Here is a 16,519-nt window from a genome sequence, read left to right on the forward strand (position 1 = left end):
TAAGAATAGCACTGAATCTGTACATTGCTTTGGGCAGTATGGCCATTCTAACAATATTGATTCTTCCTATCCATGACATGGAAGGTTTTACCATTTGTTTGTCATCTCTGATTTCTTTGAAAGTGTTTTGTAATTCTCATTGTTGAGATGTTTCAACTCCCTGGCTAGCTGTATTCCGAGATATTTTATTTTTCTTGTGGCTGTATTATGAATGGGATTGTGTTCTTGATTGGCTCTCATCTTGGATGTTGTTGGTGTATAGAAATGCTACTGATGTGTGTGCATTTTATTTTTTACAAGAATAACTGTCTTACTCCGTCACCCAGGCTGGAGTGCAGTGGCATGATCTTGGCCCACTGCAACCTCTGCCTCCTGGGTTCAAGAAATTCTCCTGCCTCAGCCTCCCTAGTAGCTGGGATTACAAGCATGTGCTACCACACCTGGTTAATTTTTGTATTTTTAGGAGAGACGGGGTTTTGCCACTTTGGCCAGGCGGTCTCAAACTCCTGATGTCAAGTGATCCACTCACCTCAGCCTCCCAAAATGCTGTGATTATAGGTGTGAGCCACCACACCCAGCCTATACATAATTTTATATCCTGGAACTTTGCTGAAATCCCAGTTGCCAGTAGAGAGCCTGGCACAGAGCAGGTGCTCAGTAAAGAAGCATTAAATAATTAAATCCAATGTCCTTTCCTATAGCTTTTCATTCTCCAACTGCTCTCCCACACCGAGTGCTACTGGCCACAGGCTCCCAACTTATACCTCCCTCCCCCACTGCTGGAGCCTCAGGTCCTCCTTCTACTTCTCAGATTGCTTCTTCCCTTTTCATTCTAACTCTTCTGTCACTCACTTCTCCCAGGCCATCCAATGGTTTCTTGATGGAGGCTATCATTTTCCCCAGGCTAGGGATTCCCAAATCCCCCCTCCTTTTTAAGTTTTTTTATTACGATGAAATTCACATAACATAAAAGGAATAATTTTAAAGTGTACAATTAAAAGGCATTTAGTTCATTCCCAATTTTGTGTGTCCACCACCTCTATCAGGTTCCAGAACATATTTTTCTCTCCCAAAGGAGACCCTATAACCAACAGGCAGCCTCTCCTCCCACTCCTTCTCCCCAGCCCCTGGTAACCATTAATCTCCTTACTGTCTCTGTGGATTTGCCTATTCTGGACAGTTCACATCAGTGAAACATACAATGTATGATCTCTGTGTCTGGCTTCGTTCATGCAGCATAATGTCCTCAAGGTTCATCCATGTTGTAGCGTGTGTCAGAACTTTCATGCTTTCATGGATGAATGACACTGCATTGTATGGATAGACCATGATTTGTTTATCCGTTTGTCACCTGATAGACATTTGGGTCGTTTCCACCTTTTGCCGATTGTGAATAAGTGCTGCTATAAACATGAGTGTACAAGTTTTTGTTTGAACACCTGCTTTCAGTCCTTTGGGTATACACCTAGGCGTGGAATTGCAGAGTCAATTCTATGCTTAATTTTCTGAGAAACCCCCAGATCTCATTTTGAGACAATGCGTATCTGTGCTTCTGGGAGCTGTACATAGTCACTTCACACCGTCAATCCAGAATTGCCCTTGTGCCCCCTGCTTATGCCCGCTGGTGGCCTTGCTGAAAGGGCTGCCTTCCTTCTGAAGGAAGGATTAGCAGCAGTGTGGAGCCTGCGTATGAGTTTAGTTCCCAGGTTAAACTCTTTGTCAGGGACAAATCTTCGTGAAACACTAGTTTTGTGATCATTCCACCTTTTCCTTTCACCACACTCTCCTAATCCCAGCTCTCAAGATCATCCAAAGACAGGGCATGTAGTATCCATTCATTCTTTCCTTCCTTCCTTCCTTCCTTCACGTACTCAGCCACCATCTATGAAGGCTGCACTCTGTGCCAAGAGCTACAGAATGCAAAGTTGTAGGAAACGGAGTCCCTGTCCTCCAAGAGCTTGAATACAGGAGTGACTAAAAGCTCCCAGAAGTGACACATATCTACAGAGGCATGATATAGATCAGTCTCTAGAGCAGCAGAGGCTGAGGTGAACCGTAAAGGACCATGAGGAAAGGGACATTTGAGCAGAGCCTTAAAGGGCATAATCTAACTAGAGGCAAGAGAGAACGCTGTGAACTGTGTGCTTCTGAGCAACAGCATGTTCTCCCCACTAGGAAGACCCCGAGGCTCAGGCGGTGCATGTCGATGTCCAAAAATGAGGACCCTAGAAGAGAGGTGGAGACTTTCCCTGGGGAGCGGTGGGGAGCCAGGGAAGGTGTTGGTGAGGAAAGAGGGCATTGCTATGGCAATGCTAACTTAGGAGGGCTGATTAGCAGCGGTGTGGAGCCTACATATGGGACCAAGCCTGATGAAGGAGCCCACTTAGCAGGCCAGCATTTCCCACTGTAGGCTCCTTACGACCTCACTAAGTATTAGGTGAAAAAAGGGAGTTCGGTTTTAAAATCTGTTATAATAAGACCAGATGTTAAGACTGAACACAGCAGGTGATAAACCCCAGAGCACTTACCATGCTGTCCTCTAGCCTTTCCTGAGTGCTCGAAATATGTCACAAGAATAACTTTTTAAAGAAAATAAAATATAACCCCCAAAAAGTGTGATTATGTAAGTGTGGGACACACTGGAGTGAACAAAGTTAAATCAAGTTATCTACAGCAGGCCTTCTCAGAGCCTCTGGGATTCAAATGTGCGCTATAAATGTGAATTTCCAAAAGATGAGTGTTGGAGGCAGTGATTCTCCCACTGACTTAACCACAGAACCTTCATCCGGATCCTAATACTCACCTTCTACAGGTGTGGTCGGGGAAATACAGTTCCAGTCCTGCCGACGAGAACAGTGGACCTCATTCATCTTGCCTACAGGATGAAGCTGGCAAAGAAAAGTTACAGAGGAGAGGTCACCACAAAGGAAGCCGCCTTAGGGTTTCACATGTGGCCCTCAGTATTTGGGGGCATTGAGACTGAAGGTACATTCTTGACCTCAGGGATCTGAAAGTTCACTCTGGGGAGACGGAATTATTCACAAGCAATGCAAAACCTGTGTCTAGCAAGAGAACCAGTAAAGACTGTGGTTGGCCCGGGAGCAGGTGCTTAGTGATTGCCCACTCTCCTTCAAAACAACACCTTTTAAATATTTGTTTAACAGTCAGAGGGGTAGAAGAAATTCTCTTTTTTTAATTCATAAAAATAGCATAGCTTTTATTTTTGGTTGAAATAAGCCACTTATTGCATGTACTGAGCAGAATATTACAGCTTATTTGGCACTGTCTTTCCTTCAGCAAATTTTTGACACCCCAAACTGGAGAGCATCAGCCCCTCATCTACTCTAAGGAGAGTGGTGTTCTGTGTGGGTATGGTGACAAAGACTCATTCAAAATGCAGCTGAAAGTTCTTGTTCAGGTTTTGCTGCCAACAGGACATTTCTCGTGTTGCTGTATCACATATTTTCATTTCCGCTCTGTTCTGTGATTCACCAAACCAGCCAAGTATGGTTTGGGGAGTGGAGTCATATTAGATTATATAAAATGTAGATAATGAAAGAAGTTCCTCATTCACAGTAAACAACACTGTGCTATGCACTATTTTGGTTGAGAATTTGGTGTTCTGAGATGCCAGCTCCAGGTAGCTGTCATCAAGGGGTCCCAGGCTAGAGGGTGTGGCCTGAGGTTGCTCTGTACCTTGCTTGTGCCTGGTACAGCAGCACTCACTGGGCTGGCACCAGCAGGGAATATTCTACTCCACTGGCTTTCTCCTTTATTGGGAATGAAGCTAAGTTACATTTTACCTGTTGGGTAAGGAGTCATATGCGGAAGCCTGCCTTAAAAAGCATCTGTGATTGATACCAATGATGTTTACTGAGACTGAGTGGTCCCCCTATAGCTAATCCTCCTTCCACTGTAATCAAATTCTTGTGGGTCATACAATGGCTGAATATCAAGACTACATTTCCCAGACTCCTTTGCAGCTAGCTGAGGCTATTTTATTAAGTTCTAGCCAATGGGATGAGAGCAGAGGTAAGGCTGTGTCTTTAAAGAGAAGGGATGTGTCCTCCCTTTCACCACCCACACCCTCCCCAACATGGTGGCCAGCCATGATGCATGATGCACAAAAGAGCAAATATGTCAGGGATTGTGGAGCCACAGAGAGAAGGAGCTTGTGCTCTGATGACTTTGTGGTGCAGAACCACATTCCTGCTCAGACTTTCACATAAGTGATAGTTAAGCCATGGTATTCGGTCTTTGTCATACACAGCTGAAACCATATCCCAATACTGACGCCTTAGAAGCTGCCTGGCTGCTCCCTGCCCTTAGTCAATGCACAGGGAGGCATAAAGGAGAGGTAAGCCATTCCTCTTGGGAATCAGGAAGGCTCCTCAGGAAGGTGACATTTCAACTGGGTCTTGGAGGATGTGGAGCTCAGACAACCCGAGCAGGACACAGGAAGAAATTGGGAGGCTCAGGAAAAAGAAAGGAAAATTCACTCATCAATAATCTTTCAACAGTTCTGTGCGTGTGCACATGTGTTTGCCTGCGCACACATACATACACATTCACAAGTCCCCAGGGGAGCAGGGAAGAGGTGGTGAGGAATTCATGAGAAGCAGAAGAAAGCATGCCTACTCAAGTTAAACAGGGGGGAAAGAAGTAAAGGTGGGTGTGGTATCAGTTAGGAGGCTGTGGCTACAAGAAGCAAAACCCAGCATAAACTGACTTCTGCAGAAGAAAGCCATTGACTCACAGAGCACCAAACTCCAGGGGGCTGGGTGTCAGAGATAGTTGAGCAGGCAGCCCAATGATGTCACCAAAGTCACCAAGTCCAGAGTCTGCTCGTCTCTCTGTTTCTATCATCTTCATCATTAGCTCCGTCCGATAGCTGGTTCACTCCTGGTTATAAGGCCACTGACTACAGCATTCAGAGCAACAGGCTGCTTCTTGCACATTCAGAGGAAGAAATCCTGGTTCTCTTAAGAGTAAGGTGAGTGTTCTCAGAAGCTGCCAGAGAAAACCTCAAGTCTCAGCAGCCAGTACTGGACCCCACCATTGGCAAGCAGAACACTGACCTCCACCCCACTTTGCCCACCCTTGATCTGAGCGGTTCCTCCACAGCCTGGCTGCGCCATGGTGGGAAGGGTGAAGAGGGCATGGGGGATGGACACCAGTGTGTCCCTAATATTTGCCTAAATTAAATGGGGCCAGAATTGTGAAATAGCTCCAGTCAGGTAGCTCTGCTTCTTCTGAAACCAGAAGGAAGTTCTTCAGCCCAGAACCAAGAAATAGAGAATCTTAACAATTTACCTACACTTTTTTCCCTTTTTCCAGTGTAGCTGAAAATGTCAGCTTGGGAAGGGAGGGGAGGACTGAAGATGAAATGAGTAAACAAGGTAGCCCTCTCCTGGGGCCCAGGGAAGAGCAGGCATTCGCCCGGAGGTAATATTGAAGGTTAAATACAGAAGAAGAAATAACACAGTACACAATTATAGGCGTTCATTCTTCTGCTTAAAATGGGGAGTAAAGGTCACAAATCAAATCAAACCACTGCATTAAGTCCAGAAGTCACCTGCCTCCAATCACCTAAAGTCCCGTTGTTAGCGTGTGGTAAAGCCATCCCTGTTCCATTAATTAGAAGGCCAGGGCTCTCCAGAGGGCAACAGCGCAGCTAACAGGCAAGCGTCCTGCAGCCCTCAGGTTAATTGCCCCATTGAAGCCATGGGCTCCAGGGCTCTGAGCCGAGGTGGCCGCGCTGCTGGGGTGTCTGCCACACCAGAGGAAGTTTGCATTGGTTGAAACAAAGGAAGAAAATAAGGAAGTGCACTCCCACTGAACTAAACATACTCAGCACTGTCCTCTGTTCTGAAAATCGGGGCTTCCAGCTTTCCTGGTGGTGGAAAGCCCCTGTTTTTCAAAATAGTGGTGATAGTAGGTGAGTCTGAGTTTTTAAATGTCTTCTTGACTTGAATAAACAAAAAGTTGGCAACTCAGTGTCAGTGCCCAACGTTGTGCGTTCTGATCACACTAGACTGTGAAACCCACACAGTTGGAGCCACCAATCAGGTCTCCCTTGACTGCAAGAGAACTTATCTATGTCCCTGTCTCTCTTCCTTTTTGGGCGGGGACCCTGAAGTGTTCACCTTTGTTCCCTCACATCTAAAATAGTCTTAGCCATCGACATAATTTATTTGACAAAACCTCCCACTCAACTCTTCTCCAGACTAAAGAATTCTGTGTGCAGCACCATTTATCCAGGCTCCTATTTCCAGCCCTTCCTTCCTGTTCATCCTTGCTCTGTAAAAATTCTCCATGTTTCTTCCTTAGCACTGTGGGACCTAGAACGCCCAGTGAGCTGAGCTCAGTGCAGGTACTTGCAGCAATGCAGCCCTGAGCACCCGGGCTGGCCAGTTTTCCAGCTCCCTCCCTACCACCTTCCATGGCTCTCACTGTTACCTCAGGCCCTTTCCTTGTCTGGTTCCAACTCCACTTCCCAGAGACTTCCTTCTCAACGCTCTGTGAGCAGTTCTGGCCCCACCGATTAGCTCCATTGATGCCTGCCCTCTTCCCCAGCCCAGTGTCCACAGCCATCCTGACCAGAAGACAAAGCCATCTTAAATTAATTCTGTTTTCCATGACAGTGTCCTTAAAGTGCTCATGTAGATACATGTTTCTAAAACGGTCCTAATAACCCAAGAAAACTTGACAGTGAATGTGCTGTTTGTCCCAGTGAGTGTCAGGATGAGATACATGTGGATGCTGGACTTTCTGCTTCTCCATCTGACACCTGTCACCTGTCTGGTGTACCATAAACCACACTCCGTTCATTCATCTCAATTCTACATGTGGCAAGCAAAGGCCTGTCTTTGCAGCAGATCTACAAAACTCGGAGTAAAGAGCCGAAAAATTATTCAGTTAATTTGATTGACATAGACATCTACTGTGAGCCACTAAAACCAGAACCAGGGTGTGACGCAGATCTTAAGAGTGGGGCATTGTCTTACAGAATGACCCCCGGAGCTCAGCAGCTCTCCTAGAGCACGGCCAAGTGTTTACGCCTCTCTCAGCAGCAGCAACAGCCTTGTGGTTGAATTTGGTTCGGATTAAGTGGATACTAGGTTGAGAGTGTATGAGATAATACTAAAGAAGTGCCCCAATGCCTTCTCAACCCTCTTTATCTGCAAAACTCATGAAAGTTGACACAAAGAGAAGTTGCTATGAACCACCGTGAATATCATGGACGCAATGCTCTGGCAGGTGCTAAATCTCGTCCTCCAACCTGGGCCGCTCCAGAAAAGGCACTCAATTTCAGTACGACTTGAGAGAGCTCTTGATCCTCTTGCCCAACACAAAAAATTACATTTTGTTTTAGAAAATGCCAAACTAACCTTTTTTTGTGTGTGTGAGACGGAGTCTCGCTCTGTCGCCAGGCTGGAGTGCAGCGGTGCGATCTTGGCCCACTGCAACCTCCGCCTCCCGGCTTCAAGCGATTCTCCTGCCTTAAACTCCTGAGTAGCTGAGACAACAGGTGCATACCACCATGCCCAGCTAATATTTGTATTTTTAGTAGAGATGAGATTTCACCTTGTTGGCCAGGATGATCTCAGTCTCTTGACCTTGTGATCCCGCCCACCTCAGCCTCCCAAAGTGCTGGGATTGCAGGTGTGTGCCACCGTGCCCGGCCCAAACTTACATTTTAAAAACTGTGATAACCACTCATATACCCTTCACTAATATTCATCAATTGTTAACATTTAACCACATTTTCTTCCTCTCCTTCCTCCTACCACCTCTCTCTCTCTTTCTCATGTGTGTATAATGGATTTTTTTTGACTGAACTAATTGAGAATGAGTTGCAGAATCATGACCTATCACCCCTAAATACTTCAGCATTAATTTCATAAGAACAAAGACATTCTCTTATGTAACCACAGTATAATTACCAAATTCAGGAAATTTAACCTTGACACCATACTATTATCACAGAGTCGTTACGCAAACTCCCATTGTCCCAGGAACGTCCTGTAAAGCCATGTTTTGCTGATTCCAGATCCAACCAGCAAGCACAGATTGCATCAACTGTCATGGCTCTAGTTTCTCCTCACAGGGACCAGATCTGAAGCTTGTCTGCCTTTCCCAGCGCTGTCAGCTTTGAAAAGCACGGACCAGTTGCTTTGCAGCGTGTTCCTCAATTGGAGTTTGTTGGATTCGTTATTGGATTCAGGCCATGCATTTTGGGCAGAACCATAGCAACACAAATGACACCGGGTCCTCAGTACACACATTAGCACATCTGCCTATTGGTGACGTTAGCTCCGGCCACTTGGTTAAGGTTCTATCTGCCAAATTTCTCCACTGTAAAGATACTTTAAAAAGAAAGAAAGAAAACCTTAGGATTAATAAATGATGTGTGGGGAAACACTCTGAGACCTCAATTCAAAGTACTTGGGTGAACAGTGGAGGGATAAGCACGAAGTCAAAGGGGTCCCGATCCGGACCATCCTGAAGTTCAGTCTGGTGGAAGACACAGATAAGCACCTTCCATGACTCAGCCCCTTCCCATCTTTGGGAAAGGAAGCAGGGAGTGAACATACTCATGAACTTTCCATAATACAAAGCCAAACAAAATCAGTGTGCAGGAGGGGTCCTAACTGACTGCAAGCACCAAAGACCAAACACCTACTTCCAAATGCAATGACTGAAAAAGACATCCCAGGAACGCAAAGGCAAATCACCTGCAATGATAACAAGCAAGCCACGGGAAACAGGTGCATGTGAACGATAAATACATGAAAAGATGTTCAAGCTCGTCAGCAGTCAGGAAGATGCACGTTAAAATCATGAGTGTTTAACCCAGCATATAGTCAAAAAAACAAAAATGTTAATAATACACAGTGCTGGTCGGTGTACAGGAAAGCTGCTGGAAGCGTGAACTGTTAGCCCCTTTGGAAATGAATCTTGCAGAGCTACTAACATTTTAAAGATCAATGCATTTTGATCCAGGTCTCTATATCAATTACTTCCTCAGATCAAGAAAGACATCTGAGGCTGGGTGCAATGGCTCACACCTGTAATCCCAGCACTTTGGGAGGCCAAGGCGGGTGGATCATGAGGTCAAGAGATCAAGAACATCCTGGCCAACATGGTGAAACCCCGCCTCTACTAAAAATACAAAAATTAGCCAGGCGTTTGGCACGCACCTGTAGTCCCAGCTACTCAGGAGGCTGAGACGGAAGAACTCAGGAGGTGGAGGTTGCAGTGAGCCGAGACTGTGCCACTGTGCTCCAGCCTGGCGACACAGCAAGATTCCGTCTCAAAAAAAAAAGAAAGAAAGACATCTGAAAACCGAATGTAAATGGTGAAATTTTCATCTACAGTAACAAAATCTCAAGATTTGTCACAATCTTTTATCTCTCTGTGTAAAATTTAACTTTGTCAGAGACTTTAAGCACTGGGCTGGCAGGGGATGCAATCTCAGATGTTTTGGGAGTTCTGCCCCCTTCCTAGATTCTCCAAGGGCCCTAGAGGCCTAGCGTTATCCAGAACATTCCCAGAAAGACCTCCAAGCCAAGTTGCCCTCCATAGTACATCTCATGGGCCCAGGGAAGAGAGCAGCTCCTCTGCTTCTGTGCTTGGGTACCTGGGGCTTCATCTGGTCTCCTCAGGCTCACCATGTCCCCCACTACCCAGAGGGCCTGCAGCCCCCCAGGAAGTCTGGAGGTCTGAGGTTCAAATTCCAACACAAAGCCTTTTCCCCTTTCTTAATGTTAGAGGAAGCTCCTCACTGCTTCCACCTCCCTAAAATTTGCTTCCTCTAGACTATTATTCTAAGTGAAGTAACTCAGAAATTGAAAATCATATGTTCTCACTCATAAGTGGGAGCTAAGCTATGAGGATACAAAGGCACAAGAATGACACAACGGGCTTTGGGGACTCCAGGGGAAAGGGTGAGAATGGGGTGAGGGATAAAAGACTACAGATTGGGTTCAGTGTATACTGCTCGGGAGATGGGTACACCAAAATCACCGTGAGTAAAGAACTTACTCATGTAACCAAATACCACCTATTCTCTACAAACCTATGGAAATAAAAAACTTTAAAAAAGAAATTTTGCTTCCTCTTTTCCTAGAAACCTTCCCAACTGAGGCTACCCCATTGGCCCTCAAAAGCCTACATAGGGGGCCCTTTTGCCAAGCCACACCAAAACTGCCAACCACACTTCTTTGCTTGTGTGATGCAGTGAACCCACCCTGACCCCCGAGGGTGGGGGATGTGTTCTTTATCTTGGCACCAGCCACGTAGGGGATCTGGCAAATTGCAGATCCTCTGTCAGTGTTTGAGGAATAAATGTGTGTAATTTTCCATTACGTTTAATTGGCAAGTACGCACTTTCAATACAGAACGGATCATACTATTATGTACCACTTGATAGCCAGATTTTTTCATACAACAGTATATTTTGACTAGCTTCCTTTTTATTCCATCTCCTCCAAAATATAATATGCCATTACACAAATGTATCATAATTTATGGAACCAATCTCTTACTATTGTTTCCGAATGTTCATTATTATAAGCTCTGCTATGATGGACTTTACAACTCTATTTTTACAAATATCCAGAATTATATCCTTAGAACAAATCCCTATTTGTAGAATTGCTCCCTCAAAGGATGTGCAGAACCATAAGGCTTTTCCTGAGCATTGCCAGATTGTCCTCTAGAAACGCTGCGCGAATTCACACTCCTACCGGGGGAGAGAGAATCCCTGCGCTTGGCTCACTAACCTGGTCTGGTTTTTAAAAAAACACATAAGCAAGTTGCAATTTAAGATCTAGTTCTTTTTTACGGGATGCAAGAATCTTCAGTCTGCCCGGTTCCCACCACCCAATTCACTTGCTGCATTTCTCAAGAGTATTTTTTATTTCCAAAAAGGAAAAAAACGCCCCAGTGCTCGGAGTCCGATCCCATAGGGCCTGTCACCTCATTAAGAACAATAATGTGCTCCACACAATGCTAATTGTTTGCTGTCTGAGGAGGGAAGAGAAGCAAAGGAAGGAGCCAACGTCTGCTCCCAAGTATGTCTGCACAGCTGGCTCCGAAGGCAGAGCCGGGCCGGGGAATCGAGGCAGCTCTGGAGAAGCTTGTCAGCACTCCAAGCAGTTTTACGGAACGTGGGATAATTAGCATACACTCATTTCTTACTGCTGATATTGATCTCCATCATAAAAGTCGTCATTTTCTCACTTTTAAAAATTGAGGAAGCAGAAAGAATGCGGGGCAGGGGACTCGTCTGTAGCCTACCCCAAAACAGCAGGTAATGTTCACTGCTTCTTCAAAGAAGTTTCTGGTCCTCTGTAGGGATTACTTCTTTCATGTGATTGCTGTCACGCAGCAATGCAGCAGTGTGCCCTGTCTTCTTTTTATTCAGCCACATACTGTAAGCATTTTTAAAATCTTGATACAAATTCCCAGTAAACCAGTTTTTAACAAGTGTTTAATATCCCTTCGAGTGGACGGGACACAGCACAACCATTTCTCCCACCGGACCCGTAACGTTACTGGGAGTGACAGCTCACACCTGTCATTTCACGACTTTGGAAGGCTAAGGTGGGAGCATCACTTAAGCCCAGAAGCTCAAGGCTACAGTGAGTGGTGATTGTGACACTGCACTCCAGCCTGGGCGACAGAGTTAGACTTGGCCTCAAAAAAAAAAAAAAAAAGCAACTTTCTGCATAAAACATTCCTTGGTTTATTGTTTTTCTCACTTAACACTTATGAACATCAGTGAAGAATTCATTTAGAAGAGAAAAAAAGGCGCATTTAGAGATGCTGACCCCCTTGACAATCAAATGAAGGCTATAGAATTGTCATCTGTGACTCTTCTCAGTGCATCAGATATTGCCAAAATCACAGACCCAATGCAGGTTGAAAGTATTTCCCTGTAGACTCCAACCTGAGATCGCATTTCTACCTCCGTACACGAATGCTGCCACCAGAGCAGCAGGAACTTGGCTCCATAAGTTTGTAGGGATGCAATTACAAGGGGAAAAAAAGGCCCTTCTTCTGTTCTGCAGCAATTCCTCATCCCCGCTTATTAACTTCTTTGGTAATTTTGACCTCTCAGGTTTTACCAGCATTATACTTTTGGTGACAGTCATCAGTTTGTCACTCTCTGCTGCTTCCCCAGCTTCTTGTTTCCCATACCTTTCTCTATGTTTCCTTTGTTATTCTGGTAAAATATAAACTACAGAAGCCTCCTGAGAAGTGAGTACATGGGATATAAATTTTTTGAGACTTTTTTTTTCTCTTTTTGAGACAGAGTTTTCCTCAGCCACCCAGGCTGGAGTGCAATGGTATGATCTCAGCTCACTGCAACCTCTTTCTCCCAGACTCAAGTAATTCTCGTGCCTCAGCCTCCCAAGTAACTAGAATTACAGGCATGTGGCACCATGCCCAGCTAATTTCTGTATTTTGTCATGTCTGTTGTCCTGGCCTCAAGTGATCCGCCTGCCTCTGCCTCCCAAAGTGCTGGGATTACAGGTGTGAGCCACTGTACCTGGGCTTTTTGAGACTTTCTGAAGTCTGGAAATGTTTATTCTACCCTCAGATTTGATTTGTAAACTGAGTAGAATTCAGGATTGGAAATCATTTTCCTTCCATATTTTGAAGATGTTGTTCTTTAGCTTCCAGGGTTCCTACAGGCTGAGAATTCCAAAGTCAGTCTGACACCTGATCCTTTGATATGACCGTTCTCTTGTATGGGGTTGTGTTTTATTTCTTTTCTGACAGTACATAACATTGCTTGTTTGTCCTCAGGTTTGCTAAATGATTGTATGTTAAATGTCCTCGGGGCCTTGAAATTTCATTATATGGCTCTGTTTTGATTCATTGTAAATTCATGAACCTCTTCAGCCTGAAACTGTAGCTTTTCATTTGGAAAATTTTTCTTGAATTATTTCACTTATTATTTTCTCCTTTCTATTTTCTTTCTTCCTACTTTCTGAACTGGTCCACTAATTTCCCAGTCATTTTGTTTTTCATCCCTTGGTCTTTTTGTTCAATTTTTGAGTGATTCCTCAACTTTATCCTCCAATTCTTATTTTGGGTCTTTCATTTCTAGCAGATGTTTCATCTTCAAGCAGTCTTTTCTTGTTGGCTGGTTTATATTGATGTATAGGAGTTCTTTGTATAATCTGGATAGAAGCCCTTTGTCTAATGTATAAATTGAAAATATCTAGTTTCATTCTGTGGCTTACTTTTTCATTCTCCAAATGGTGTCTTTTGGGGAACAGAAATTCTAAATTTGAATGAACTTTAATTTTTAATTTTATAATTAGTGCCTTTTTTATCCAGTTTAGGAAATATTTGCCTACCTCAGTGTCATAAGAATATTCTTCTGTGTTTTCTGCTAGGAGTTTTATTATTATGCCTTTCACATTTAGACCTATAAGTCTCTCAAATTGACTTTTATGTGTGGTGTGAGGTAGGTAGTACTCAAGGTCCTCTCATAGTTTGCTTTGGTGTCTTTCTTTCATGTCAGATGCTTTCTTTAGATGTCTGGCAATCCTTGGTCATTTTCTCATGTTTAAACACGAGGAACTCGGAATCTGTTTAGAAACTCTAAGTGTGTGGATAGGGGATGGCTACTACGAACTTCCCTATATACGTTCATCCAAAAACCTGCACACTCATCTCTTCACAGTCTTTGCTCTTGTGCAGGACAACTTCTACAAGGAAGATTTCTTAAGTCCCCAGCCTGGGTATCAGCATTTGAAGAGTCTAGGGGGAGAGAACTGGGGGGCTGGCAGCCACTCTACATAGACTCCCTTAGCCCCTCGGGCTTCCCAAGTCCTTACCCCAACCTCTGCTGCACCTGATGTCCCAGTGCAGAGTTGCCCAGCTTCACCTTCTCCAGAGAATAGTGGGAAAACCTATGCAAGGCAAGGGGTGACGGAAACCACCCCTGGCCCAGCCAACAGAGCAAGGGAGAAGAACTAGGGACCTAACTATTTCTGAAACGACTCTCAGCGTCCCCGAGACCCACCTGGTGCTGCCGGCTCCTCCGTGTTTTGAGGATTCAGCTGCGTACATGGAGTTGATTTTCCATTTTCTCAACCACCAGCTGGGGATTCAGCCTTCCCAAATCTGCTAAAGCAGTTACCACTCGTCCATCTGTTGCTCAGACTCCCAGGCTGTGCTGCTGTTCTCCTCTCATGTTCTTGAAACTTTATGCCTTTCAAAAAAAAAAAAAAAAATCTCCTGACTGAAGTAGTGGGTAGATGAACAAAATTAGTGTGTTCAATCTGCCATCTTACCTGGAAGTTAAAGAGATGAACTTCTCTTCTTTCTAAGTATAAGCTCCTTTTTGAAAAAAAGCAATGAACAACATGTATCAAGAAACTTAGCAATATTCATACCCTTTAATTTCACTTCTAGATTTTTAGGGATTTATCTCAAGGAAATTATCAGAAATGGGGGCAGAAGTTTTGATTTTGATGTTCACCACAGTGTTATTTATAAGGCAAAAAACTGAAAACAAACATAATTCACAACAATATAGAAATAGTTTAGAGAATGGTGGCATATCCATTATATGAAATATTACAAGTCATTATAAATAATCCATATGGGCCAGGTGGGGTGGCTCACACCTGGCATCCCAGCACTTTGGGATGCCAAGGAAGATGGATCACTTAAGATCAGGAGTTCAAGACCAGCCTGGGCAACATGTCCAAACCCCGTCTCTACTAAAAATACAAAAATTAGCTGGGCATGGTGGCACAAGCTTGTAGTCCCAGCTACTCAGGAAGCTGAGATGGGAAGATTGCTTGAGCCCAGGAGGTGGAGGCTGCAGTGAGCCAAGATCACAAACAACATTGCACTCCAGCCTGGGCGACAGAGTGAGACCCTGTCTCAAAAAAAAAAAGAAAAGAAAAAAAGAGAGAGAAAATGATATATACAGGAAATGTTCATAATGTAATTAGTGATACAAGGATATAAACTAGATATTCAATGTCATCCCACTTCTGAAGAAAGAGGGAAGGAGAGAAAGACAAATAGAAGTACATCCAAAGAAGGAGGCAGGGAGAGGAGAGGCATGAAGAGAAGATACAGGCATACCAAGATTTTTACCCGAGTTGTCTTTAAACATTATAGCTAGAATCAGAAAAACAATTGTTTTAGAATTCAAAATGGGATCTTCCCTTCTTTCAGCCACTTTGTCACCCTCATCCCTCCCTAAACATGCAATTTGCTCGTGTGCCTTCACATTGCGACTCATAAAAACTTCCTGCCTGCAACAGACTTCACATCTAACTCCTATACAGCAGTCAGTTCCCAGCTCCAGTGCCCCCTCCCTTTAAACCCGGGTCACTCCAGGCTGACTTGGCAATCCACCCTCCCGCACCTAAGCCCAGCCTACGCCTGGTGTGCACGTCTTTATGATCATGGCCTCTGCAGTATTACACCCAATGGTTTTCTTTCACGTGAACTTCCAGAGGGTGAATGTATGCACGATTCACCACTCCATCCTGGCACAGAGCAGAGTTTAACTAACGGTAAAATCGTGAGCATTTAAATGGAGTGAAGTTGATGGGTGGAAGGAGTGAATGACATTTTCACAGGCCGTCATGGGGGTGTGTACTAATCTGTGTGCACCTACCTTCCCATGACTATCAAATGTCGGACCTACAATGCCAGACTCAAGAGATCTGTGTTCATCTTGTGTCTCTGGTCCAAATGATAGTTACAAAATTTAAGAGGAAATAATCTGCAAACATCTTAGATCAGCCTCACAAACCAGTCTTGTAGGGAAGTGGCAAACCCCGCAGGCCGCAGCTGGAGTTGACAAGAGTGGCTCAAAGCACAGGGCTCTGTAATAATTATCATTATTTAGCAGCATTTCCACAAGGAACCATTACAGGAGCAAGGCTTGAAATTAGAGTCAAACGATTCCCCCTTCTCGTCAATCTGCACACACACAAGCCCCCAGTGGCGCGGCGAGAGGGGTGGGAATGCTGTAATTATTTCTAACTCTCTCCCCAACCCCAAAATACCATCTTGTCACATGGCTTGTCATTTTTGTACAGCTCTGTCTATCATAACTTGTCATATTTTCCCAGCTTTTATTGCAGTTCTCAGACGCACATGTATTCCTGGTGGAATCGTGGCTGATGCTGGAAGATTCTTGTGACATCCCACTGAAACTTTGTCCTGCTTCTGCTGCTGCCTCGGAGGTCGGGAATGGCCCCCTCCAGGGTGTTAGGGATCTGGTGTGGCCAGGATGTAAGCTTCCTGAACTGCAGGAGATGCCTGGACAGCCCCGCCCAGAGTCCCAAACCAGCAGCCAGTGGGGGCACGTGGACTCTGGGGGTCACCATTAAAGCCGGAGGAAAACCTGTCACTGCATGCAGTATTCTGGTAACTGGGTGTGGGCCTCAGGCTCTCCATCCAGGTAGGTGTCTCTAATGGACTCTGGTGCTTCAGGGCCAACCAGCTCCCATTCTCCTTCCGAAGA

This window comes from Cebus imitator, unplaced genomic scaffold (genome assembly GCF_001604975.1).
Source record: "Cebus imitator isolate Cc_AM_T3 unplaced genomic scaffold, Cebus_imitator-1.0 Scaffold107, whole genome shotgun sequence".
Taxonomy (NCBI): Eukaryota; Metazoa; Chordata; class Mammalia; order Primates; family Cebidae; genus Cebus; species Cebus imitator.